At 49.2% G+C, this 25148-nt stretch overlaps 1 protein-coding gene across 6 annotated transcripts in view; it reads right to left on the bottom strand.

Moving 5' to 3' along the window:
• Positions 1–25148, bottom strand: part of ACTN4 (actinin alpha 4) — a 72594-nt gene that overhangs the window by 45791 nt on the left and 1655 nt on the right. The window lies entirely within an intron of this gene.

Raw genomic sequence — 25148 nt, 5'->3', positions numbered from 1 at the left:
TGCACTTTTAAGCACTTACTATGTGGTCCTGCATGAGGACAATGGCAGTAGCAAAGGAAAGGAGGAGAGATAATTGAGAGAAAGAAATAAGTAAAATTTGGTGCCCGTGACGGGGTGAGGAGTCAAAAGATGATTTCAATGTTTCTGGCTTGGATGTCGGACCCGGGTACAGTGAACCCAGGGAGAGGGGCTTGAGAATGAGTCTAGTTTGGGACACACCGAGAGTGAAGTACGTGCTGCACAACCAGCTGGTGTGCAGAAACTTATGTCTAAGATTCGGCAGAAAGGTCATTTGTTTGCACGTGCATTCATTCAGTCACTCATTCAAACATTTCCTGAGCCTCTCCTAGAGTCAGGCGTGGTGCTGGTGCTGGGGAAAGAGAAATGAGATAGGGTTCCTCCACGGAAGACCTCAAGTCTAACAGGGGACGGAGACATGTTAGCAGACAATTGCACCAGAGTGTGAGAAGGGGGTCAGGACTAGGGACGTGGAGTCATCCACACTGGTGTGGGACCTAAGGCCAGGGGAAGGCGGGAGATAAAATCCTCCTGGGAAAAGGATGTTGTGAGATGTCCCCATTTCAGAGGTGGGAAGAGGGAAAGGATTCAGAGACAGGATGAGATGGTGGAGAAGTAGAGAAGGTGATGTCAAGGAAGGCAAAGGGGAGAACTTTTCTTTTTCTTAAGGCATGCTCAAAAGCACCCAGTACAGTGGTGTGCTGTCCCATCAAAAACACAGACACCCATGTCCATTAGAGAAACACATGGAAGCATTTATGGGTGATGTCTGGGGTTGTCTTTAAACAGTCTGAGCGGGGAGTGTGTTGGGAGAAGCTGATGAAACAAGTTGGGCAAAATTTCGGTAATTGTTGATGCTGGGTGATGGGTACATAAGGATTCCCTCCACTTCTGTATATGTTCATCAAAGTGTTGGGTTTTTTTTTTTTGAAAGGACCATGCACTGCAGAGAGGTTGAGAAGAGACAGCAGGGACCACGGCCTGCATCCCCAGCACCTAATACAGCGCCTGGCACTTAGGAGGCGCCAAGCACATCCAGATTAGGCAGTGCTGCGCCCACACCCTCAGGGATGGTAATCAGCCAGTCTCTGGAGACCTCTGAGGGCAGACTCAGGGGAGCTGCTGGGGCTGAGAAGTAACTGGGAAGTGAGGAAATGGAATCAGCCAGCAGAGGCGTACACATTTTTTAAATGCACCAAGGCCAATAGCCAAGCACATTTCTTCTCCCCAGTGTAGAACCCAGCTGGTGAACCATCCAGCACCACTCTACTTTCCTACAGGAGAGAGACAGACCGGGCTGCTCCGAGGTGAACTTCTCCCCCACCCCATGCCCACCCCCAGCTTCAGATTCCCACCAAGTTCCCCGCGTTCCTCGCCTCTCATTATCTGGCAAAGGCTGCTGGGCAAACGGGCCCTTTTCAAAGGCATATCGGAGTACACCTCACTATCGTCAAACGAACAAGCCATCTCTTTCCAGCTTTTCTCCTCTCCTGCAGAACAAAGTTGCATTTAAAAGGAGAAACAGTCTCAGGTTTTGTCTCCCGAACAGAGAGAAGGTCCCAGGGGCCTGATTCGGAACACAGAGCGGCTGATTCCCCGGCATCGCTCACACCGACAGCGAAGGAGGTGTGGAGGGACGTGGCAGACCAAGCCCAAGGCCAAGCCTGACAGCAGAGACAGGGCGGCTGTGTCGTTCTGGGTCCCATGGCCCAGAGAGCGCCGAGGAGCTATCGAATTCTGCTCAACCACACCGTGTAGCCTCTATCTTTCTCTAGATTTTCCACGGTACTGACTTCTCTGCCAATGCCCCATAAATAACAATGGCCACCAAAGATAGCCCAGACTGCGCTTCCTTCCCTGGTACTGCGCATCTCCAAGCTCAGCTCAGGACATGGAGACGAGTGGGCTACCCCAGAACACGGTACCATAGTAAGCTGGGTTTCAGGAAGGTGGGCAGCCAGTTAAACCACAGGGCTACGCTTCTATGTTTGTAGCTATCTCTAGAAACAAAACACTTTATTGTCTCTTATTATACTAAGTTAATTTGCAATAGGTAGCAATCTCTGTATAAAAGAGATAAGTTTAAAAAAAGAAAAATTTAAAAGGTCTCTCCCTGTGTTTAGCCTCGTGTCTCATTTTTTTGAGGGCAGGGGCCTTCTCTTGTGTTGCATCCTTGATGCTTGGACCAGTGCCTGGCACACAACACATGGACACCTAGCTTGGTATTTGCACAAAAAGGGATGAATTTTGTCCTAACAATGTTTTCCCCACTCTTCAGGTGACAGTGATGTCTCCCCTCCTTTCTGCACTTGAAAAGCATCCTGTTTGTGGCTGGTAACTGGCAGGCACTGATGCAGAACTCTGTCAGAACAGCTGGCTGACCCACTGGGTCTGGAAGTGTCCTGGGGGAGGACGTCTTATAACCTTCCAGAGCACACAGCTTACCGCAGGGCCAGCTTTTAGCTGGGACTCGACTGGTCTGCAGAGTGTCAGTGCCTTGTTTCTCAGAGAAACTGAGGGTGATCAATCTTTGCCCCTAACACCAAGCTGTTCCACAGAAGGCACTCAAATAAGTGGGTGAACAGATGGGTGGCAGGTCCATTCCACCTGTCTGGTCGGCTTGCTATTAATCCATTCATTCCATAAATATATATTTATCGGAGCACCTATATTTGTCAGACATTGTTCTACATGCTAGGGACATAGCAGTGGACAAAACAGACTCCGTCTCTACTCTCATGGCCCTCACAGCGTAGGGTGGGGTGGGGTGGTGGAGAGATCAAAGGATGGTTAGAGTTAAAAGGAGAAGTGGAGGTGAAAGGTGTGCCCCTAAGACAGAGACCTAGCCTAGGCTGGAGGGGTTGAGTATGACTTCCTCACCAACAGTGGGGAAGATCTAAAGAATTAGGAGGAGCTGGGTGGGGATTTGGCGAGGGAAAGAGGATTCCACGGGTAGGAAAGAGCATGGAGCAGAGAAGCAGCTGGCGTGCCTGGAGCACAGTGATACAATGGGAGGGGGAGAGAGATGAAGCTGGAGAGGAAGGAACAGATCCTGCAGGGCCCAGTGGGCTTCCAGATTTGGGATATGGATCAAGATTTCAAGCAGGCTATTATCTGGCTCCCATGTGGAGAATGGATGGGAGGGGGCCGGCGGTTGTTGCTCAAGCTTCAGCAACAGTGCCTGGGCCACACTGGTTAATGCTGCTGCACAGGGACAATGAGGCTGCTTCAGGGGAGCCGGTGGGACCTCAGGGCTTCCTGAGATGAAAAGCAGAGCAGAAGGGCTGCCTGTTTACCTTTCACATCCGGCCCCAGAGGCCCTGCCGGGGTGGAAGGCTTCCCAGAGGGAAGGACACATGGGGCGCTCTGCAGGACACAGTCATCTAGCCTCCTCTGAGGGCCGGCAGGGCCCACTCTGGCCCACTTGCAGGACACTGCTGTACAAAGCATTCGGCCCCTCCTGGCTTAGTTTTCTCGCCCAGAGTCTGCCGCTCAACTACAGGGGCTCCGTCCTCCACCCTGGGTCTGAGACAATCGGGGATGAGCAAGAGATTGCTGCCTCTTTCTAGGAACCTTACTTCCAGGCCCCCTTAAATGCTTAATGCTTCCATATCTAGCAGTTGAACTCGCTGGATCTCAGGATCAATCTTCAAAGAACAGCTGGCTTCAACTTAGACACCATAAGACAGCTCTATTATCTTAATTCTCTGGCTGCAGTTTCCTAATTGAAGAAAGGCTCCCTGGTCCCCAAACTCCCCCAACCAATCACTCCAACTGGGACTCCAGATCCCACAGGATGAGACCTCGGAAAGACTCCATCCCAACCGCCCACCCCAGTAGACAGAGTAAGAATGAAAAGAGCCGCCAGGTACTGATCTCTGCAACTGGGCAGACATGCCCCACCCTATCTCCTTACTAAATCCTGACCCTGAGGTAAATGCATTATCGGTCCCATTTTGTAGAAGAGACCCAGCCTCGGCCTCTGCTTGGCAGGGCCGTGCACCGCAGGAGCCCCTGCGTCCAGGCCTTGCTCTCTCTCTGCTACGAAGCCTCTTGATTGAGTGATGAAGAGTTGGGCCCATCCAGCTGACCCTTCATCACAAAACCCTCTGGTAGCGGCTGCAACCTCTGCACCTCGTTAGCCAAAGTGCGCACAACAGCAAGACAGACTTGAGCCCTTGATGGCTGGAGGCCTCCACTGTCGGCTGGAGGCCTCTACTGTCAGCTAGAAGGAAAAGGAAAGTGGCTGGAGATGTTCACAAAGATCCTCCCTCTTTTTTTTTTTTTTGCGGTACACGGGCCTCTCACTGTTGTGGCCTCTCCTGTTGCAGAGCACAGGCTCCGGACGCACAGGCTCAGCGGCCATGGCTCACGGGCCCAGCCGCTCCGCGGCATGTGGGATCTTCCCGGACCGGGGCATGAACCCGCGTCCCCTGCATCGGCAGGCGGACTCTCAACCACTGCGCCACCAGGGAAGCCCAAGATCCTCCCTCTTAAGAGATATTTCTAGGCTTATTAAAAAGCAACAAAGCTGAGAAGGTGACACCCCAGCCAGGTTGGCTGTACCCTCACCATATGCTTTTCAGACTGGGATTAATTCTTTGGCTAGTTTCAGACCTTCAGTTTCAAAAATATCTAGTTTGTGCTTGTCTACAAAGGAATGTAGCTGGACACCTCCCACCAGGAACACAGAAAACAACTCCTACTGCCATCACCTGTTCTTTGAGGCCAGGCCATATATAGGCAGACTGCACCCAGAAGGTTTGGCCAGAGAGCTAAGTCACTCCCCAGCTCTACACCACCACTTAAACAGGTTTTCCCAGACATGTGGGTCAGTCAAACGCTTGTCTCCAACCTAAGACGTTGTGGTAAAGATGAAATGCACAGCTCCTAGGCTACTGAAGCAGGGATATCACCACCTCTGTCCTCTTGCCATGCCCCATCCTGCAGGACCCAAGGTGTAGGTGTTTTGATATGCCTGAAGTCCAAGCATCACCAGGAGTCCTTGAATCTTACTACCAGGGGTATATAAAGTCAGAAAGAAGAGAACCAATCACTCAGCCCTGACATGGGAGAAATAACCTAAAAGGACGAAGAGCATGGTTTGATTCTTGGTTCTGTTGTTTATTGGCTGAGTGACCCTGGGCAAATCATATAACCTCTCTGAATCTCAGTCTCCTCAACCATAAGGTGGGGATAAAAACACAGTTGTTTTTTTTTTTTTGGAAGCACTGTGTGGCTTGCAGGATCTTAGTTCCCCGACCAGAGATCGAACTCATGCCCTCAGCAGTGAAAGCCCCGAGTCCTAAACACTGGACCATGAGGGTCCCAAGGAATATATTTTATTTATTTATTTATTTTAATTAAAAAAAATTTTTTTAAATTAATTTACTTATTTTTGGCTGCGTTGGGTCTTCCCTGTTGCGCATGGGGTTTCTCTAGTTGTGGCGAGCGGGGACTACTCTTTGTTGCGGTGAGCAGGCTTCTCATTGTGGTGGCTTCTCGTTGTGGAGCATGGGCTCTAGGCACATGGGCTTCAGTAGTTGTGGCATGCAGGCTTCAGCAGTTGTGGCTCACGGGCTCTAGAGCACAGGCTCAGGTAGTTGTGGCACATGGGGGCTTAGTTGCTCTGCGGCATGTGGAATCTTCCTGGACCAGGGCTCGAACCCATGTCCCCTGCATTGGCAGGCACCAGGGAAGTCCCTCAAGGAATATATATTAAAGTGCTATACGCTTTACGAGCTATCGCGGGATCTGTCCCAGCAGCAGAAAAGGACATACTTCCATGGAGCTCCACTTGACGGAGAGCCCCATGAGGGCAGGGATGGTTCTGTTTTTCTTTTTTTTCACAATTATATACCCAGTGCCTAAAACAGTGACTGGCCTGAAGTAAATATTTGTGGAATCAATGCTTTCCCGTTCATTTGGGAGAAAATCTAAGATCCTCACTGGAGGCATGTTCTGGCTGCTGTCACCTTTCTGATCTCACCTCACACCACCCTTCCCACTCGCGGCCCCAGGCACCCTGGTCTCATTCTCTCCTCCCATGCTTCTCAGGTCCCCCTGCCCGGGACACTCTTCTCCCAGGGTGGCTCCTGCCCAATCTATGGCAAGTTCCCCACTGTGCCCTCTTAAAGGGCTCTGCTCTTTTCCTTCAAAACAAGGATCACAATTTGGAACACTATATATTTGGGGGTTTTGTTGTTTTTGCTGCTGTTTAATGCCTATCTTCCCCACTGGGCCGTAAGCTCCATGAGGACAAAGAGGACTATTTTGTTCACATCTCTTTACCCAGTATCTTGTTTATGGCACGTACTGGATTAATGCTCAGTAAATGCTGAGTGCATGGACAACGCCATCTTCTTCATCAATTGTGCTGGGATCAATTATTTAAAACTGGTGAGAGGGCTTCTCTTCCTTATCAGTCTGTTGCCCAACCTCTCCTCCCCTCCATAATTAATTTCCTTCCTCCTCCACTCATTCCAAATCCACCAAAAAGGACACAGATCAAAAAAACAGAACCTCGTGTAACAAACACCCCTGGGTGGTCCACATGGCTAGCAGCGAAGCCCATTTATGAGAACTCCTACCAATTTGGTCTCCACCCTAACGCACCTTGGGCTGCCAATCTGCGGTGAGCTGGAAACTTTCTCAGCCCAGTCACTATGGTACAGCGAGAGCCCTGCTGGAATAACGTGATGGCCAGAAGGGGTGACTGAAGTCTTCTCCACCCAGCTCTTTTCCTGGGTGGAAAGCCCTTTCCCTTGCGGAGAGAGTTTCCATCCACCGGAGAGGCAGTGAGCAATGTGAAGTATTACAACCATTTTTCCTCCAGCTATTTCTAGGCACACAAATAACATCTAAGGACTCAAGGCCAGCTTGAGAAAACAATTGAGCCAGGAAATACTCAAACCAGCAAGGAGGCAACGGAGCCCAAAAAAATTAAAGCTGAGGGCAATGCCTTTATGGGGAGTTTCCTGGATTTTCCCAGACAGTCAGATCCAATGCAAAGTTTGATAAGGATCTTTCTCTGTGGGGCCATTAATCCAATAAACAGGGAACTTAATTAGAGCTTAGGAAAAAAAGCTGCATAAATTCTTCACGGATAAGTGTCTTTTTTTTTTTTTTTCCCCAAAAGTTAACAAATTTATCTCACACCTAGTAGATCCCGCTTTCCTGAAATCCACCAACTCTCTCATCAGCGATTAGTGCTGCGTTCTGGCTCTTCTGTCTACACAGACCTTAGAATTGATCTCTTTCACAAGACCCGGACTGCCAATATCTTCCAGAAGTCAAGTTTAGCTGAACAATCCTAAATGAGCATTTCTGCACAACTGCCACTTGGGTGCAAAATTTGAACTGGCAGGTAATTTTGAAGGCTGGCCCTGTTCACCAGGTTATTGTGTGCGCAGAATAGCTGCCTTTGTAGGAAAATTGTTTGGGGCCTTCTAAAACAAAAACAAACGAAAGAAACTTTCCACTATTTCTGTTCACAGAAACGTGGAGCCAGATCCTAAAAATATGTATATGGTGAGAGGGATTCTGAGGAGCCAACTCTTTTATCGACAGTAATGGGAAAAAGGAAAGAGTCCGGAGATGGAAAACCAGCCAGGGCAAGCCCTTTTTACCACCATTCATTTCAACCACCGTTTATCAGAGCTGTCACCAAGGAGCAAAAGAAAATGGATTTTCTCCCTCCCAGTAAGAGGGTTAAGCAGCAGCAATCCAGTCAAGAGGAAAGAAGAAACTAAAGGAGAGTCAGAGACAAAATCAAGACCATGCAAATGTTCAAGGTCAGAGGTCACAAATGGGTACCTTTGGGGACCAAATAGGCCCCATTTTGTATGGCCTGCAGATTTGGAGTTTTGTTTTTTAAGCTGAATTAATTGCCCCATAAAACTCTGGATTTCCAAACTTCTGGAAAATAAAGTCCCAGAGGCCCACAATCAGCGGAAGCTGAGTAGTGGCTGCCCCTGTCCCCACCCAGGCTACTTTACTGGTTTTTGTCACCTGCCCTACGATAACCCGAGACAGCAGTCTCTCCGCTCCAGAAGAAAACCAGGAGCACTCACACCCATTCCAGCAAGGCCCAAGTGACACGGCCACCCACCCGGAGTGACAAGCTACATGCCAGGACAGAGCCAGCCCTGTCCTCACTATTCCTGAAAGAGGACTGAGGGCAGAGCTGCCCCGGCTCGGCTTCCAGCCTCCTCTGACCCTCCCTCCTGGATCCCACCATCTCCTATGCGCCCACATACAGCCTGAAACCCCGGGTGGGGGTAGAGGGTGTTATGTGGTCCCCAACTCCCCCAAGCAGAAACACTAAATTTCCTGGGGGACCTAGAAGACATGCTTTCCAGGCACTCTATCCAAATGATGGGGCTGGGAGGCTGACATGGGACAAATGGAAAAGAAAGGCATGGTCAGGAAAACGTTAGGAACACCAGATATATCAGCTCCAACGGGCCCTGAAGGAACGACCCCCTTTAGCTGCCAACAGTTTCCAATTGGTGCTAAGAGCGAACAGCTCTTGCCACGAAAGATCAGAAAAGCACTAAAATTTTATACATTGGAGATTTTTGGCTGGGCTGCAACTATTACCTCTCCCCCCTTCCCTCAACTCTTGCTTCGAGATACCTAATGAGCAAGTGAGCCAGCATTCCAAGAGACGATTTCCACAGTGTCCCCAAAGAACAAAATCCTGGGGCTACGCCCACGGGGTGTCAGTGCTGGTATTGTCCCCAGCCCCTCAAAAAGCAGTACTAACCTCACCAACTTCCTGAGGCCACACGGGGCTCAGCTTCCTGGTAGTTACCACAAAACCGTGGCTCTAAGTGCACAAGGCAGCTCCGGAATGGAGCAGCAGCTCGAGCAATCCGAGGGCAACCATCTCCCCAGGCAATGGTTGTGGCATCTGCCACCACCCCCATCACCATCTCCACCAGCTCCTCCCCAGCTGCCTCCTATACACACTCCGTCTTAGCAAAAACAGCAGGTCTGCAGCTTCTAGACCAGGCCCCTGTTCAGCCACTCCAGACCAGACTGGGCCACTGAAGCTTTTCCCACACAGAAATTCTAGAGATGCCACTGATGGGGGACACCTGCAAACTCTGGTTTCCTTGGCCAGGAGATGCATCCTTCTTGCCTAGGTCTGTCAGCCCTTTCCAGCAATGTGCCCTAAGCCAGGATAGTTCCAGGAAAAGCTGGATCCCAAGGCGACTCCTCAGCCCTGGGGAACTTACAAAACTGCACACCAAGAACCAAACACTCAGGATTCAGCCTGAACACCTGAGCTCCTAGTCACACATGGCTCGTTGGGAAGATCCTTTCTGAACCCAGGGAGGCAATGTCAATGGGCCTATTTAAGTTAGACTGCAAACTCATTCAACCTATTGTCCACCTTCCCCTCCAGAATGGAACTACTTTGAGGACAGGAGCTAGGCTGGTTTTCTTTCCCACTGTATCTCTAAATCTAACCCTGTGAATGTCTGGGTAAATGTCAGCCGAGTGAGGAAAAAAAAAAAAAGAACACTAACAGATCACAGGATGTGAACCACAGGAAACTTATGGCTCCCTTATTCAATCCTCAAAGTTCCTTCTGAAGCTGTTAGGATGTTTTTTAAGGAGGGGAGGTTGCAGTGGGGCACTCTAAACTGTATCCTGATCCTGCATTAGCATTTCAGAAGTTTCAGCAAGTGACTGAACTGTGCAAAGCATGAAACAAGACACTGCATTTCAACCCCATCTGAGTAAATCACCCATGGGTTATTTGGAATTCTAAGGAACAGGCACCTCAAAAGACATAACCCTCCTTAGCCAGGCCTAGATCTCCTTATGATTGCCTTCTGCCTTATAAATAGTAAGTCAGCTTGCATATTTGGCATTAATGTCTTCACGCGGGGCTGGTTTGAGTTTATTTTTGTTGCTTTCATTTTAAGACTGTGTTTATGCCTCTCTGTTAGACTTCCAGCCAGAAGAAGAATGACAAGATGCAAAGTTTGTCCTTTTTTTCAGAGATGCTCCAGACGCTTCCTGGAGGCACATGGGAAGGTTAACAACTCATAGATGCCAACTTACTGGCACTGGGTGGTTTTCCAAAATGATTTTTGTGGAAGAGATAGGGACATTAACCTAGTCCTGTGTCTCCATTTCCACATTTCTTAGCAACGGACTCTCGTCCTGAGAAAAGCAGTAGTGAGCATTTACCTGGTGCCTAACTCCCTGCCTTGTGGGCCACAAATCCCAGACTGTAACAGCCAGTTACCCAAGAAAGCATTAAATGAGGAATGGCTCAGAAAAGGCTGTGTCTGAAAAAGCAACAGCATTTTGAGGAGCAAAAATAGTAACAGAGAATTTTTTTAAACTTGGAAAAACAAGGAAAGTTGAACCTAGCTAAGAATATCAAAGACCCCCACTTGTGATTTCTCTCCCGCCCAGATTTTCAATTGACTTCCCTCTTTTAGAGACAACTAAACACACACACACACACACTTTTCTAATCCCACCAACCCTCCTCCTCCCCCAAGGCCAGGCTTGGGGGTGACAGCTTCGAACAATGACATCACCCCAGGTTTGCCTCTTTGGCAGGGTCACCAATATTGTTTGCAGTGAATTTCCTGTAAAGGCTCTTAAGACAGGAAACTAGCCCTGTGCCTTGAGTCCTCCGCCTGTTCTAAGCCATCCTGTCAAGTCAAAACAAAGGCTTTTTGTGTTTTTTTCCTTAAAAAAAATAAAATAAAACTTCCCTGCCCTTTTAATGAGCACCTTAATTATAGCAAAAGAATTAGATATATTTATGGATGACCTCATGCCTGCAGATAATTAGTGATTTGAAAGACCCGGCACATCCCTAGACCTGGTTCCTTCTCCTTCATCCCCTCCCCGAAGCGTTCAGGTTAATTACTAAGCTTGACCTCCCAAAACAAGTAGGTCTGGCTCAGCAGAGAGGGGCTTGTCCCTCCTTCTCCATGGAGAGAATGGAGAATGGAAACTGAGTCGGGAGAGGGTTGATTTTTCCAGGATAACGATGTAGGAGGGGTGACAGGCTTCTGGGGCTCTAAGTGTCGACAAGTTTTCATTAACGCCAGGGCTAATTTAACCCTGGCACCATGGAGGGGAAGAAAACTGCTCATCTCAGAGGCAAAACGTGTTTCGATTTGCAGAGTCCCAGTTGCGATGGAGGGGAGGTGTCTCCGAGTGGACTCGTCAGGTTGTGCTCTCACGTCCCCAAGGCGTGGCAGGTGCGGCTGACCCTCGGCTGTTACTTTCCACACACTCTTGTGGGCGAGAGGGGCGTCAACCGCCTGATTTGGAAAGCGCAAACCAGGTGGCCCTCCCGCAGGGTCCCGCCTGCTGCGGACAATGGGCAGCTCCAGAAAATGGGCCCCCCCAACCCCCACCAGTCAGTTGTCCTTCCCGTTGTCGTAACATTTTCCAAATTCGCTTCGGGCCTGCGCCCTGTTAGGGGAGAGGCTGGGAGGTGGACATTCTCCTCATTCTTTTGCCTTATTAGGTTGTGGATTTGATTGCTTTTGGGGGGGACAGGGGCTAAGTTGAGGAATGGCATCAGGAAGTGACCTCGGGGAGGGGGCAGGAGGCAGGCGGAAAAGAGGATGGAGCCGCAGGCGTGAGAAGCGCTGGGGAAGGAGGCAGCATGGCTCCGCAAAGCCTTCTGGAAGGTCCCATATTCTGGGCCAGCAGCGAAGCACAGGCTCCTGCACACCCCTAGGCCCCGACTGACAGCATTTCTGGGCAGTTATTTTGGGGGTTATCAGTGGGAGGCCGTTCTTTCTACATCATTACCACTTGAGAGAAGGCGGCCTGGCTCGAGGCTGTGGGTTGTTTCTAACTTGAGCTGATAAGGACTTTTTTTTTTTTTTTTTTTTTTTGCTTTGGGGGAAGGGGACAGGGAAAGAAGCGGACCTGAGGAAGAGCCCCTCGGCTGACTCCAAACTTAGTAACAAGCTGGGTTACTCACAAAAAAGCCTTGCTGGCACTGCCTATGGCTCATCCAGACACAAAACTGTTTAGGGCTTGCAGCTCAGAAACAAGAAGCCACGTCCCGGGTAATGAGGCCCAGATGGACCCAGAGGCTGGGGAGAGGGCTTCGTCATGTCACCTGCATCTCACATTCGGGTTGCCACTTGACAGTGAATGCTGCTTTGAAGTCGCTGGCCGGGTTTAGGGTTCAGAGCTCCCTGGGGGAGGACTTTAGGAAATGGGGTATACATTTTGGTTTTCCACTGAGCTGCACATTTCTGCAGACCCTTTCAACTCCTTTAAAGAGGAGACGCAGGCAGCAGACCCCACCTGGATGCAGGATGGTGAGCTGCTGAAGGAATTTTGAGAAGCTGCATTTACTGAGCACTGACAATGTGCCATGCACTGTGCCAAGTGCTTCATACACACTATTTCTCTTGTTTAATCTTAGAATCATCCTGTGAGGTAGGATGATGGCCCTTTTCAAAGGAGGACACCGAGGCTTAACCCCTGTCACCTGCCCACGGTCACGCAGACAGCAGGTGGAGGAGATGGGTGCGGAACCCAGTTCTGTCTCCCTCTAAAGGCTGTGATCTGACCCTCTCCCCACCCCACACCTCTCACTCCCTCCTGGTTCTGTGGCCAGAAGCGCCCTCCCACAGGAGCTTCAGCGCTCTCAACACCCCCTCCCGGGTGGCAGCTGCTTGAGCCAGGAGACAGCCTGGATCCCTGTGACAACTGAGCCGTCTCCTATCGTCTGGTGGGCAGGCTGGGTGCTATCGGCTCACCCACCGGCTGAGCAGGCATCTCCTCCCAGAGCCTGGCTTCATGCAACAAACATTCTGATCCTGAATATTCTTCAACGTCTCCCCCAGAAACCTCTCCCAAAGTGTGGGTAGAGCAATGCATTCCCCGACTGCAACTAGTGAGCCACGGGTTCTCTCCTGGAATAGAGTCCACCTCCCTCCCATCTCTGCCTTTCAAAAGCGGGGAAAGAAGCACCTCTTAAGGATTAAGGCAGACCCTGACTGGAAGCCATAACAAGCTGGAAAAGGCAACAGAAACTGGCTGTACTAACATCCTGCAGCTCTTAACGGCAGAAACACTGCTTCAGTGCCCAAGCTACACAGACTGGCTCGTTCCAGGCGACACCTGCAACCCCTTCCATGGCAAACCTACTGATCCCGGGCAGTCTAAGAGATGGAGGCCAGGTTCTACTGGATGATTTCAGATTTGCATGAGCTGTGCTATCACGGCTCTCAAGCATCCTCTGAAGGGAGAAAAAGCCCAAACTGAAACCATGCAAAGAAAGGGGCACGGGCCAGCTACCCCAACCTTATCTCATGGTGGGGCCAGAGTGCAACTCAAGTATGTCAATTTGGGGAAAGCAAATCAAGGGCACTGCAGTATTTGAGTCACACATTTGGCCATGAGCGTCTGAATGAGGAGGTTTCTTTTTTTTTTTTTAAACAGACAAGTATTTCTTGGGATGGGAACTCTTAAGTTCCACAAGCCAGTCTAAGGCATTTATTTAAAGAAAAGAATAGCACCTGGAAGCTGCACTTGGCAGGCAAGAATAAACTCTCAGGACAGAACACTTGGAGGCTACCCTCATCCAGGGATAGCGTGTTTACTGTGGCACACCAAACCCGCCAGCCTGCCGGGACTCAACCCCATTCATTTCCATGATCAACACAGAACCGCCATTCCCGGCTTTGAGTGTCATCTGAACTGGAAGGCAGTGGCAAGCATCACATACCCAGAGGGGCCGTAAGGCACAAGGCTTGAAGAAACCCTTGGACGGAAGAAGGGGGTCTCTCTCTGCTCCTCTCTTTCTGAAGCCTGCACTTATTCTAAAGGGACCATCAGCAAGCTGAAAGCAAATGCCTCAAAAGGATTAGTCAGAGCAGCTGCCCACCTGGGGAAGGGTCTGGCCTGCCCCCTAGAGCCCTGAAAGCGACAGGACCTGCGAATGGATACGGATTCAGAACCTGGGGTCCTGCAATTCAGAAGTTCCAAGGCATGGCTAAGACATACTGAACATGGTGCCTCAAATGGGAAACTCCCCATAGACAATACTCACTGAGGGAAGGAACTGGTAGGACTGCTCATGAGAGGCAGCTAAGGAACCTGTTCAAACTGCACATGCGGGACGGGATCCCCCTAACACTTGCCCCCAGAAACTGCCCGCGGCCACACTCACCTCCTTTATGAAAGTTTCCATGACTGACCCCACCTGCCCTTAGTCACCCCCTTTCCTCTCCTGGGACACAGCTAGAGTGCGGTGGGCTTGTCCGTGGGCCGCTTAGTGTCCTCCTGAGGTCTCATGTGGCTCTGCTCTCTCCCCGGCTACACCACAAGCTCCTTGAGAGCATGGGCCGGGTCTCCGGTTTCTCTCATACCCTCAAAGGCTCAGCGCGGAGCTCCGCTCTGCAGAGGGGCCCAGCGAGGGCTGTCGTCTGGCCCCGGCGGTCATGTTTCTACCTGAGCCCGGGACTCCAGGGCCCATGAAGCCCCTACTCATGTTACACAAGATGCTGGTTGGTGTAAAGGCAGAAGCACTTTGGTCAGTGGCCCCTAATTCTGCTACCCAAGTGACGCCTGCTGAAGTCTTTCAACAGACCTTCCAAGCCTCTCCTGTGTGGTGCAAAGAGACAGCTTCCCCCCCACCCCACTCCCACAAGAAAGCCTTTTCTATCCGCAGGAACAGCTTGGAGCAGGTTCAGCTCAACATAAATGCATAATAAGCCACCCACCGTGGAAACTTACAGCTGTCTCCCAAACGTGGGGTAGGACTCAGTATAATCGGACACACTTTCCACTCGCCATAGACTTTCTTTCCACTCTGAATCAGTTTTATAAAGGGGAAGTTTTATTTTTATATTTAAGGAGATAAGGATAAAAACACACACACGTCTCCCTTCCTATACAGCTACTTAAAAGATTTAACAAGTTCACATGGGTATGCTGCCAGGAAAATGGAAACCTCACCATCTTCTTTCCAGCTGAAGCAGCTGGGCTGGCCGGGCCATTACAGGACACCTTCATACTCATTCGCTCCTTTACATTCTGTCAGAAGGCATGATTTTTGCTGTCAAATTGCATCTAGGGCAGGGCAGAGAGAATCCCAGCCCATGTTCACAATGGACACTTTATGATCCGTGAACTTAGCTTCTTCCTGGGTGCAGTGTGTGCAGTCAGAAGTGCCCATTGAATAGCTCCGAGCTCTGTCACCGTTCCTCCCTTCCTGAATAAAAGCCACACAACTAGTTTGACAAGGTGTGCCTTCCAACCTACAGCCATGGGCCAAATGAAATCTACCACGTTCCTGGACTGGCTTCCAGCAGGGACAGAAAGCTGCATGCCTGAGAATGAAATCAGCCTGCACATCTGTCTTTCTGAACTAGAACCACCCTAGCTACAGCCCCACCTGACCAAAGGAAACGAGGCGGAAATACTGAGTAAACGGAAGAGATTTACAGAGAAAGGGGGACCTAGGAGAGCCAGTTTAAAAAATCAGGCTTCCGGGCTTCCCACTTCAAAGAGGGAGACACAACATTTTACCAAAGATGCTTTGTAAATCAAGCAGCCTCCTGATGGGACTGAAGGGAGCTGGAATTTGTTCATGGGGTAGAAGCTAAAAGAGAGACTACAAAGCCATATGAGTACACAGTGCCATAAAACTCCAGATTCAGAAGTTACCAACACTTTAATCAAACACAGGTGTCTTCTGCAGCAGTGATCACAAAGATAATTGAAGCTTTTGTTCGGTTTAATGTTCTACAGTCCTGGGGTTCCCACTTTAGAAGTCAGTTCTGGTTTGGCCTGTCCAGTGGGCCTGAGGGGAAAGGGTTGCTGGGCCAGAGTTCTGGAAGCATGAGGTTCCTGGCCTACTGGAGTCTAAGAAGAACTGAATTTGCAGACCTGGGCCTCATCACCACTTCCAACAGCAAGGCTCTAAGAGATCTGGCTGTGCCCATGTTTTCTACGTGCCCTGCTCTGACCGTTCTGACCCTTCTGCTCCTCAGGGCCTCCACACTTTCATTCCCGCTTCTTGGAACGGCCTTCCCCCAGTGCTCTCTTGGCTCCCTCTTTCTCATCCCCTAGGGAACAGCTAAAATGTCATGTCTTCAGAGATCTTCCTCTTGATCTAAAGTACCTGCACTGCCCTCCTCCCTGCAGCGACCTCTCTCCAGGCCATTCCCAATCACTAAACTCTAGTGTACTGTAGAAATGAGAGCGCAGGCTTGAAAGGTTCAAATCCTGGCACTGTCACTTAGGCAAGTGACTTCAACTTCAATGGATCCATTTCTGCACCTGTCCTGTAAAGGTAACAACACCCACCTACCTCACAGGATTACATGAGTCAATACATGTAAAGCTCTTAGAATAGTGTCTAGCACAGAGTCATATGCTAACTGTTATTATTAAATTCATAGTGCATAATCCCATCTGAAATTACCTTGTTTTATTTACATGCTTGCTCTCTGTCTCCCCCACCAGCCTGTGAGTAGATCAAGAATGTAAATGAGGACTTCCCTGGTGGCACAGTGGTTAAGAATCTGCCTGCCAATGCAGGGGACACGGGTTCGATCCCTGGTCCAGGAGGATCCCACATGCCACGGAGCAACTAAGCCCGCGCGCCACAACTACTGAGCTTGCGAGCCACAACTACTGAACCCGCGTGCCTGGAGCCCGTGCTCTGCAACAAGAGAAGCCACTGCAATGAGAAGCTGGCGTGCAGCAATGAAGCCCCAGTGCAGCCAAAAATAAATTAAAAAAAAAAAAAAAGAATGTAAATGAGTTGGAAGATGGTTTGCATTTGGTCATCTGATTTCCTTGGTGGCCACTGGCCAATCCCAAAGTGGGGAGCTAGGCTCCCCAAAGACCCTCAACTGCCCACACTCTGACATAACTGAACCCACAAGGCCTGAACTGCTACTCACAAGTCTCATGTTTAAACTATGCTTGGAATGTTCGATAGGAACATACACTTATTTTTAGGCAGAAAGTTGTCTCCTAAGCTAACCCTGTGGCCCTGGAGCTGGCCGTATTTGGCGAGGCCTGCCTTGTGGCTGTTTATTAAAGAGGCCCAGAACTTTCTTAAGTCTAAGGTAGCTGCGAAGAGAACTCAACGAGCTGGGAGTCTTGTATTTTTATGGTCAAAGCTTGTTCCCTTTGAATCTCTGGGGTGTTTCTGTGCAGCGGGTAGGAGCCGAGTGCCGCTCCCTGACCTTCCACAGCTTTGGGCCATGATGCATCAACCACAGTCATCCCTAAAATGGTTCACTGCTTTCAATGGATTGAATTCTCTTCCGTGGGTTGTCCCTGAGTCAGTGAGTCAGTGAGTTAATGAAAGTTACAAAAGGAAAGGGAAAATTCGAGTGCCCAAACGGTTAAGAAGGTTCCCCCACCCCAACTGGTCTAGGTATTTCCTCTCACTCCACCAGCAGACACAGTGCTGGGCGACTACAGGCCTGACATCTCTGAAAAAGACATCTTGATACAGACCTTTCTGTCTCACAGAAAGTCAAATCCTACCAGACTTGGCAGTGAAGCTCAAACGATGCCCCCACCCACACCCCGTCCTGCAAAGAAAAAACTGCCTGACGATCCTGGTGATGTTTACAGGCTGGACACCTTCCAGGATTGGTTAGCAGACAGCCCGTAAGAAGGGGTGATTCATCAGACTGCCCTTGAACTAGCCTGGCAAGCCAGCTGCTTCCAGACATTTTGAATTTTGAAATGGAGCTTATTTCATAGGCCAGAACTGGAAGATCATACCAGCCTATAAAATTAAAAAAACAAAACACAAAACTGACTCTTCCAAACATAATCCATGCCAGCAGCAGCCAAAGAAGCATTTAATATTTTCATCAGACACAGTTTAATGTAAAGATACTCATTTCCTTAAAGCGGGGGGGGGGGGGGAGAAGGGGGGGATGATAGGGAGAAAAAGGCGTATTTATTGTCAGAGTTGGAGTAGGAAGGATGTGGATTTTTTTAAAAAAATGTTATCACGGAATGAACTGTGCTTGGGATTTGCTGGAAACTTCAGAGTTCTTTTTAATTTGTCAGTGTTTGCGAAAACAGGCAAAAGATGCAGGCACATTTTGCCCTGCTATTAAGAAGTCACATAGCTGAAATTCCAACTCTAAATGCCTAGAGAAAAAGCACACATCCCAGCCACAAAGCCAACAGCGGCTTTCATGGTGTACTCTTGTTCTTCTCTCCCTCTCTCCCCTTCTCTCTCTGTCTCTTGCGCAAATACACACCCCTCATCGATAAAACAATAAAACGGGCTGGGCTGACTCCTGCGCCACGGAACAGAGGCCCCTCGTCCCCCTCCCCAGCGTGGCCACCACTCGTGTGGATATCTTCTGTGAGACTGGCTGGCAGCAGCCTATTTCTGCCCAGTAGCCCAACATTCCACAACTGGCGCTACCTCTAGTACGGAGCCGCATCCCCAAAACAGTTAGCAACTCAGTTTCCACGGCGATATCAACTAAATACCTTTTACCCACACCCTGATTTAGACTGATCATAGAGCGCTGATGTGTTGATGTTTGCACACGCGCATACCGAGGCCGGTGACACTGACTGAAGCTGGCTTCCAGCACTGCCCCTTGGGGCTTGGTAAAGGGAAGCCTGTCTTTTCAATAACGCAAGCTGAAGACCCACAAACCCTCCTGGCGTGACACCCCTGCAAGCAACCTCCCAGCGTGGTGGCTGGTTGTTCAATCCCTTTCAAGCTTCCTCCTGTGATGTTTCTCCTAACCTCAAACTAGCCTTCTCTGCCACTGAAATGAAGTGTATATTAAAAAAAGAAAGAAAGGAAAAAGAAGAAATGCATTTATTTGGCTTCCTGCAGTGCCCCCATCCTGGATGGCTGCTAATTAAGACATTCTTGGAGCTGGAATCCTTACTGGTCAGGAGGTAAGATATGGAAACCCTTCATCCTGGGCTCTTTGGAGATTAAAAAACCAAATGTGTTCCCTTCACATGTGGAGAACAAGGAGGAAGGCGTACTGCCTGCCTTCCGCACTGCCTCCCATCCACCTAGACTGTGGCTTCCACCCACTCTCAACAGCCATCAGGGAGGGGGAAAAAGATGAAAAGAAAAACCCACTAGAAAGCCAGTAACAAGACATCACTCAGCCCCACATCTTTGGGGGGAAAACATTAAAAAGCATAAAACAAACCACAATGTCTTCTTTATTCCTGCCCAAAGCTGAAGACACAAATGCTGTTGTATTGATGGTGTTCTAGCATCCCATTCAATCATTTCAGCGCCATCAATGATATTTCCCGAGATGACTTCACTGTGTTCTGTGGAGTTGTAACTGCCACTTCCAACTACTCCTGCCCCATGTCCATAGTTCCATAGGAGACAAAGAATCTGTTCTGCTCTGATATTTGGAAGCAAAACATTCAAATCAGCCCTCCTTAACTTGGCAGGAGGGTACTGCCTTCCTTTCTGAATCTAGGATGCAAACCCAGACAGGGTAGCAGGGTGGTTTATTCATGGGAGCAGCCAAACTTTAAGTGTATATGTGTTAGAAAGCTGGAGCCTTAAAAAGAAAAAGCGATGTGAGGAGCAAGGGATAAACCCACAATTCTTGTATTTAGAACATGGCCCTAGTTACTTAAAAAAAACCCCAGAACCCAAGAAACCTTAACATTTGAATACAGAAATAAACCCAATGCCATCCAATCCTGTTCAAGGGTAGTACAGTGGGATGCCAGGCAAGCAGGATGGGCTGTGTGTTCCTGGGTAAGTCACTCTGCCCGCCACTTGCGGAATGTTTCAGGGTCAAGCGAGATAAAGTTTTTTCCAAGTGCGGCATGCACACATGGGAGATTTTAAGGGTTATCCACACTCTCCATTAAACCTTGAACAACAGCGAGAAGGTTATTCCCCTTGATTCTCTTGAAAACATTCTGATCAAAGAGAAAGTCTCTGCTTGGTACGTGGGTCTCCAACACTTGCCAATCTCCTTTCAACAAAGGGAGCATGCCTCAAGTCCAGAGCCTGCAGCAGGAATAGTACCTAGCTAGAACTTAATAGCACTGTTTTGTTTTCAGCCTGTTTACTTTTGCAGTTTCCTTCTATTTATGGCCAGGGAAGCTAGGTTTTCCATTTGCAATGCTCATATAAACTTCCCCTTTAAAACTTAAGTTAAAAAAGGCAGGGACTTCCCTGGTAGCTCAGCGGTTAAGAATCCGCCTGCCAATGCAGGGGACACGGGTTTGAGCCCTGGTCCGGGAAGATCCCACATGCCGCGGAGCAACTAAGCCTGTGCACCAGAACTACTGAGGCTGCGCTCTAGAGCCCGCGAGCCACAACTACTGAGCCCGCGTGCCGCAACTACTGAGACTGCGTGCTGCAACTACTGAAGCCCGTGCGCCTAGAGCCCATGCTCCGCACGGCAATGAGAAGCCCATGCTCACTGCAACTAGAGAAAGCCCACGCACAGCAACAAAGATCCAACGCAGCCAATAAATAAATAAATAATTTATTTTTAAAAAAGGGCAAATTGACTTGAAAGAATGTTATTAAGTATATAAAAGCAAAAGTGGCTAAGGAAAAATCACAAATGACTGAAGTTCAGGAAGTACGGAGACAAGCATGGGGTGGGGGTGAGGAAGGCTGCTTTGGCTGGAGAACCACTGTCCCTTCTGGAAACACAGGATGGTCCCTCGCTCTTGGGGAGATGGGGCTCATCTCACTCCAGGGAGGCAGGAGCCAGTACAGAAACAGGTGGCAAATAGCATATCCCAAGTAAGCTCTATTCACTCACTTTTAGATACCACTTCAGTAAATTACATCTAAGAAAAAAGTCCACTGGCCTCTTCCGGAGTAACTCCTGCTCAGAGTAAAGAGAAGGCAACCAAGTTACACCAACCAGCTTTTAAAGACTTTCCATGGACATTCCAAGTTAATGCATCTGTTGTTTACGAGGGAAAGGGGAGGGGGAGGGACATGAAAGAACAACACAACCAAAAAAGGCACAACACCAAGACAAATGTCTCTGGGATTTTTATAATCCCAGGGAGACCGCTTCTTGGACAAAGCTTCCCAAGCACTGATAAAGGTCACTCTTGCCAGTTAAATGTATGCAGTTTTCACTTTCTGGAGGAGGCGGGATCCTCCTCCCAGCCGCCGGTTAATTTTTCCTCCCAATAAGATCACTCTTTAAACAGAGGCTGGAATTTTAAATGATTCTGTTTCTCTTAACTCACTGAACCCTACACTCCCTGACACCTGGGTTACTGACTAAAATGTAACTCATAAACCTTCCTGAAGAAAAGCAAGTGTTACTTGTGCCACTTTCAGACACTTTATAACAACTTCTGGTGTCTAGACAGGCAACACTGTAAAACTAAGTTTCCTTATAACCGCGCTTGATGCTTTGATGTTTCAAAGTTTAACCTCATCCTAAAGGAGACTGATTTTGAGCTCTCAAACTACCCAGGACATAAAGGCTTCTTTCAAACCTCCCTGGATGACAGGATTTGTAGCTGCTCAAGTAGAAGCTTCCACCCACCTTTTAGTAGGTCAGTGTTTCAATTACCACTGCCATTGAATTACCAACTTGCTATCACTTGCCTCCTATTTCCATGAAAAAAGAAAAGGGGGGGAAGGGAGACTTAAACAAGGTAACGTGAGTGCATTTGCTATTCTGTAAAATAAATAGGTAAATAAAGGCAACGGAAGGGAACTGACCATGACTGATGAAAACACAGACATCACTAAGTGAAGGAAATAAGGATAAAGCTGGGGAAACCATTGATCTGGAATATACCAAATGCCAGACAAGAGATAAACATGTTGATAATTCAGCCATTCAGAAAACCTGAATGAGCAAGTGATACCAGAGCAAACAGCTGTTCCTTATTTTTGCCCTTTCCCTCTCCCCTCCCCCCAAAATAAGAGCAAAGGAATTTTTTTTTTTTTAAAGAACAACCCTAAGATCTGGTCAAAGGCTTGTACAATTCCCAGCACACTATAAATCAATATGGCAAAAGCCAAAAGCGTTCATCTCAACAGTCTCAGAAATTCCTTGAGCCTTCCCCAAATCAATTCCTTTCTGGCTCCATTCTCTTCGCTGTCATCTGCTAGACCAGCACTGCCAAATAACTTGTACTACTCACTCAGTTAACGCTGTAGAAGGGTGCTGTCTGGCCAAAGTCAGCCGTGACTGGAATATATGTTTAAGTGGCAGAACTCCCCACCCCAGAGGCTTCAGATTGGAATCCAGGCTTGTCCCCGCTCCCCTGACATCTGATTAAGAGGACATTTTGAGTGCAAGCCTACATTTTAACTGACCTCCCGTACTGCATCTCAGGAGTTTAATAGCACCAGCAGCACCTGGATATTAAAACCCCACCCTCATTTCCGGGGTTGTTTTCCTCCAACACTTTCACCAAACTTTTCCCACAAGGCATCCCACTCTAGGCCAGGCAATCGGCTGCCATTAAATGAAACCATTTAGCACCAGTTCCAACTGGAGAGTGAGTCAGCTCCCGGCTGCCAAAGCAGCTTCCTTGTTGGTCTCAGGGAGGGTGTTTCAAAAGGTAGAGGGCAATCCTGGGCCCACGCCCTGGAGAGCACAGAATTATATGAAGAAACAGGCACCACTCCATGGCACCAACCAGATTTCAACTCTCAGCTGAATGAGTGTGAGTGAGTACAAGGGGCGCTGTACTCCCAGGCCATCCTCCCACATCTCATCTCTTCCGCAGTCATCAGAAAAGCCCTGTTCTTAAAACACATGATTGGGGGGCGGGGAGGACAGAGGCTAGCAGCTAATAGCTACCCCTACCTCTCTCCGAAGAAGGCAAACAGGATACCTGCCGCCCTCACATATTTACAGTCTTTAATTCTAGATGACAACTGAGTTTAGGTTTTTTGGGGTTTTGTTTTTGTTTTCAGTATGTAACTTATTCAGTTTTTAAAACTGCTAAGGATCTTGGTAGTCTCAGCCAAGTCCTAAGAGGCAAGCAATTAGAGTAATGGAACAAAATAACAGACGGCTACTTTGAGGTCTCTATCATCAGCCTAAGGAAAAAACAAAACAAACAAACTCTACTTGGAGAAAAACAAGACACCATCAGAACTTTCAAATAATTAACTCAAATCTAATAGAGCCTGAGTCAAAGGTCAGGGTCTAAACACTGAGGCCCTGTAAGCAGTGATGTTTCAATGAACAGGCAACCTTAGCAAAGGAGGCAATTCCTCTTGCTGTGATGAGAAGTTCTAGATCAGCTATCAAGTGACCTCACCTGTCCAGCAGAATGGGGGGGGCGGGGGGCGGGGCAAGGCTACCCAGGCCCCTTTCAGAAACTGGGAGAGAGAACTCTGGCCCAGAGCTATAATTGCTCAAGAATTTGCTCAAAGGCCAGACCAGTCCTTCCCCCACACCCCTGGAGAAAACACGCAGAGCCTTCCCAGATCAGAACTGTTGCATAAGCTACTTATCAGGTAATGCCTTGGTTACAAGGGTCCTTAGAAGGGCTTCAGGTAGAAGTGAGAACCACCAGGATCACACGCACCCTCTGACTTGGGCCAAACCTTAATTCCTAGAAGAATTCAATTCCACACGCTTTAAGGGCCTACAGCTATCCTGGATAGTGATTTTTAGGGTATGAGAGTACACACAGGACACTCACAGGACTGCCACTCTCCCTGTGACCAGTGGCTCAGCCTTGAAGGGGCAAGAAGGGCAATCTGTCATTCACTAAAGTGACACTGCAGCGCAGAAAAACCCAGCCAGCCTGTCTGGGGGGAATGGGGGTGGGGGGGTTCCTCTTAGAAGGAAGACAACAGCACAAACTTGTGTATATGGTTCCTTTCAATTACTCCTTCTCCCATTTCAGAAAGGATCCCCACCCCGTAACAGGCAGGTGCACAGCAGTGAAGCAACATTTCCCCCCAAAGTACAGCTATGTGTAAGTATTTGTAGCAGTTGTATAAAGCAGGACACACTAGAATCTGCCCCTTATTGAGAACCTAAAACAGCTAGTATTAGAGGGGTTGTGAGCCACCCTTTCCCTGAACCTCGCCTGGTCCTTGTGGAAGGGAGGAGGGAGGATGATCCAATAGCAGCAAGGCCTAGGGGTTCCGGTGAGTCTCCTAGGGGGTCCCACCCAGGCCTGAATGGTGCCTCAGCCTCACCCAGCGCGCAAGGCAGACTATAACCACGAAGGAGCACACACCCTAACTCCCAGAGGGGAGTGGAAGTGAGCTAGCAAAGGGAGTCACTCTGGGAGTCGTAGAAGTCAGGAAGGGAGGGAAAGGGAAGGTCCCCACTCCCACCACCTGAGTAAAAATGTTCCGAAGCTCATTCTCCGCAAGCACCTGGAGCTGGAGAAGACAGATCCCAGACATGCTCAAAAACAACCCCGTGGCCCCCTGTTCCCCTCCCAACTTTCCAAGTCTCTTGGCAACTCTTAACCTTTTCCAGCCCGGCACTGCCTCCGGCAATAAATTACTGTTGAGACTGCAGGCTAGGTCTCTCCCCTCAAAAAGAATTTTATGTCAGATTATCTCAACCTGCCCACCCGGAGGAAGGTGGGGCAACAGATAAGGACACCACCATCAAGCCGCCCCCCGCCCCCCCCCCAACTACTGATGAGGAAATTCAAGCAGAGGTTGGTAATTTACCCAAGGTCATGCCAGGCTCCACCCCAGGGTGCCTGGAACAGCTGCTCCCTTCACCCTTTCCCCTCCACACTGGGCTGCCTGCACGGAGCTCCCAAAGCACCAACTCACACCCTCAGGAGGCTTCCAGCCGCACTCGCCACTCGAGCCCCTTGCCTGAGTTGGCCCCCGTGATCCTGAGGAAGCTCCCCCAAAGCTACCCTCCCGAAGTCCCAACACCACACACATCCATCCTTGCAGAATCAAGAAGGGACCCCTTCGACCCCTCCTCATTTCACAGATGACAGAACTGCCCTGAGATCAAGGGTCTTGCCCAAGGCCACAGAGCTGACAACAAAGCTAGGGAGAAAATTCAGATCTCCGGAACATATTAACTGCCTCTAAGTGCAAGTACTTCCCACCCTCTTCACACACAACACTTTTAAACAGCCCCCTCCCAACACACACACCCACTCAACACCCTCCTTTCTTTAGCTCTTGCTGCACA

The sequence above is a fragment of the Orcinus orca genome, chromosome 20 (assembly GCF_937001465.1).
Source record: "Orcinus orca chromosome 20, mOrcOrc1.1, whole genome shotgun sequence".
Lineage (NCBI taxonomy): Eukaryota > Metazoa > Chordata > Mammalia > Artiodactyla > Delphinidae > Orcinus > Orcinus orca.
Note: the sequence above shows the minus strand (reverse complement) of the source record. Positions and strands in the feature narration are given on the sequence as shown.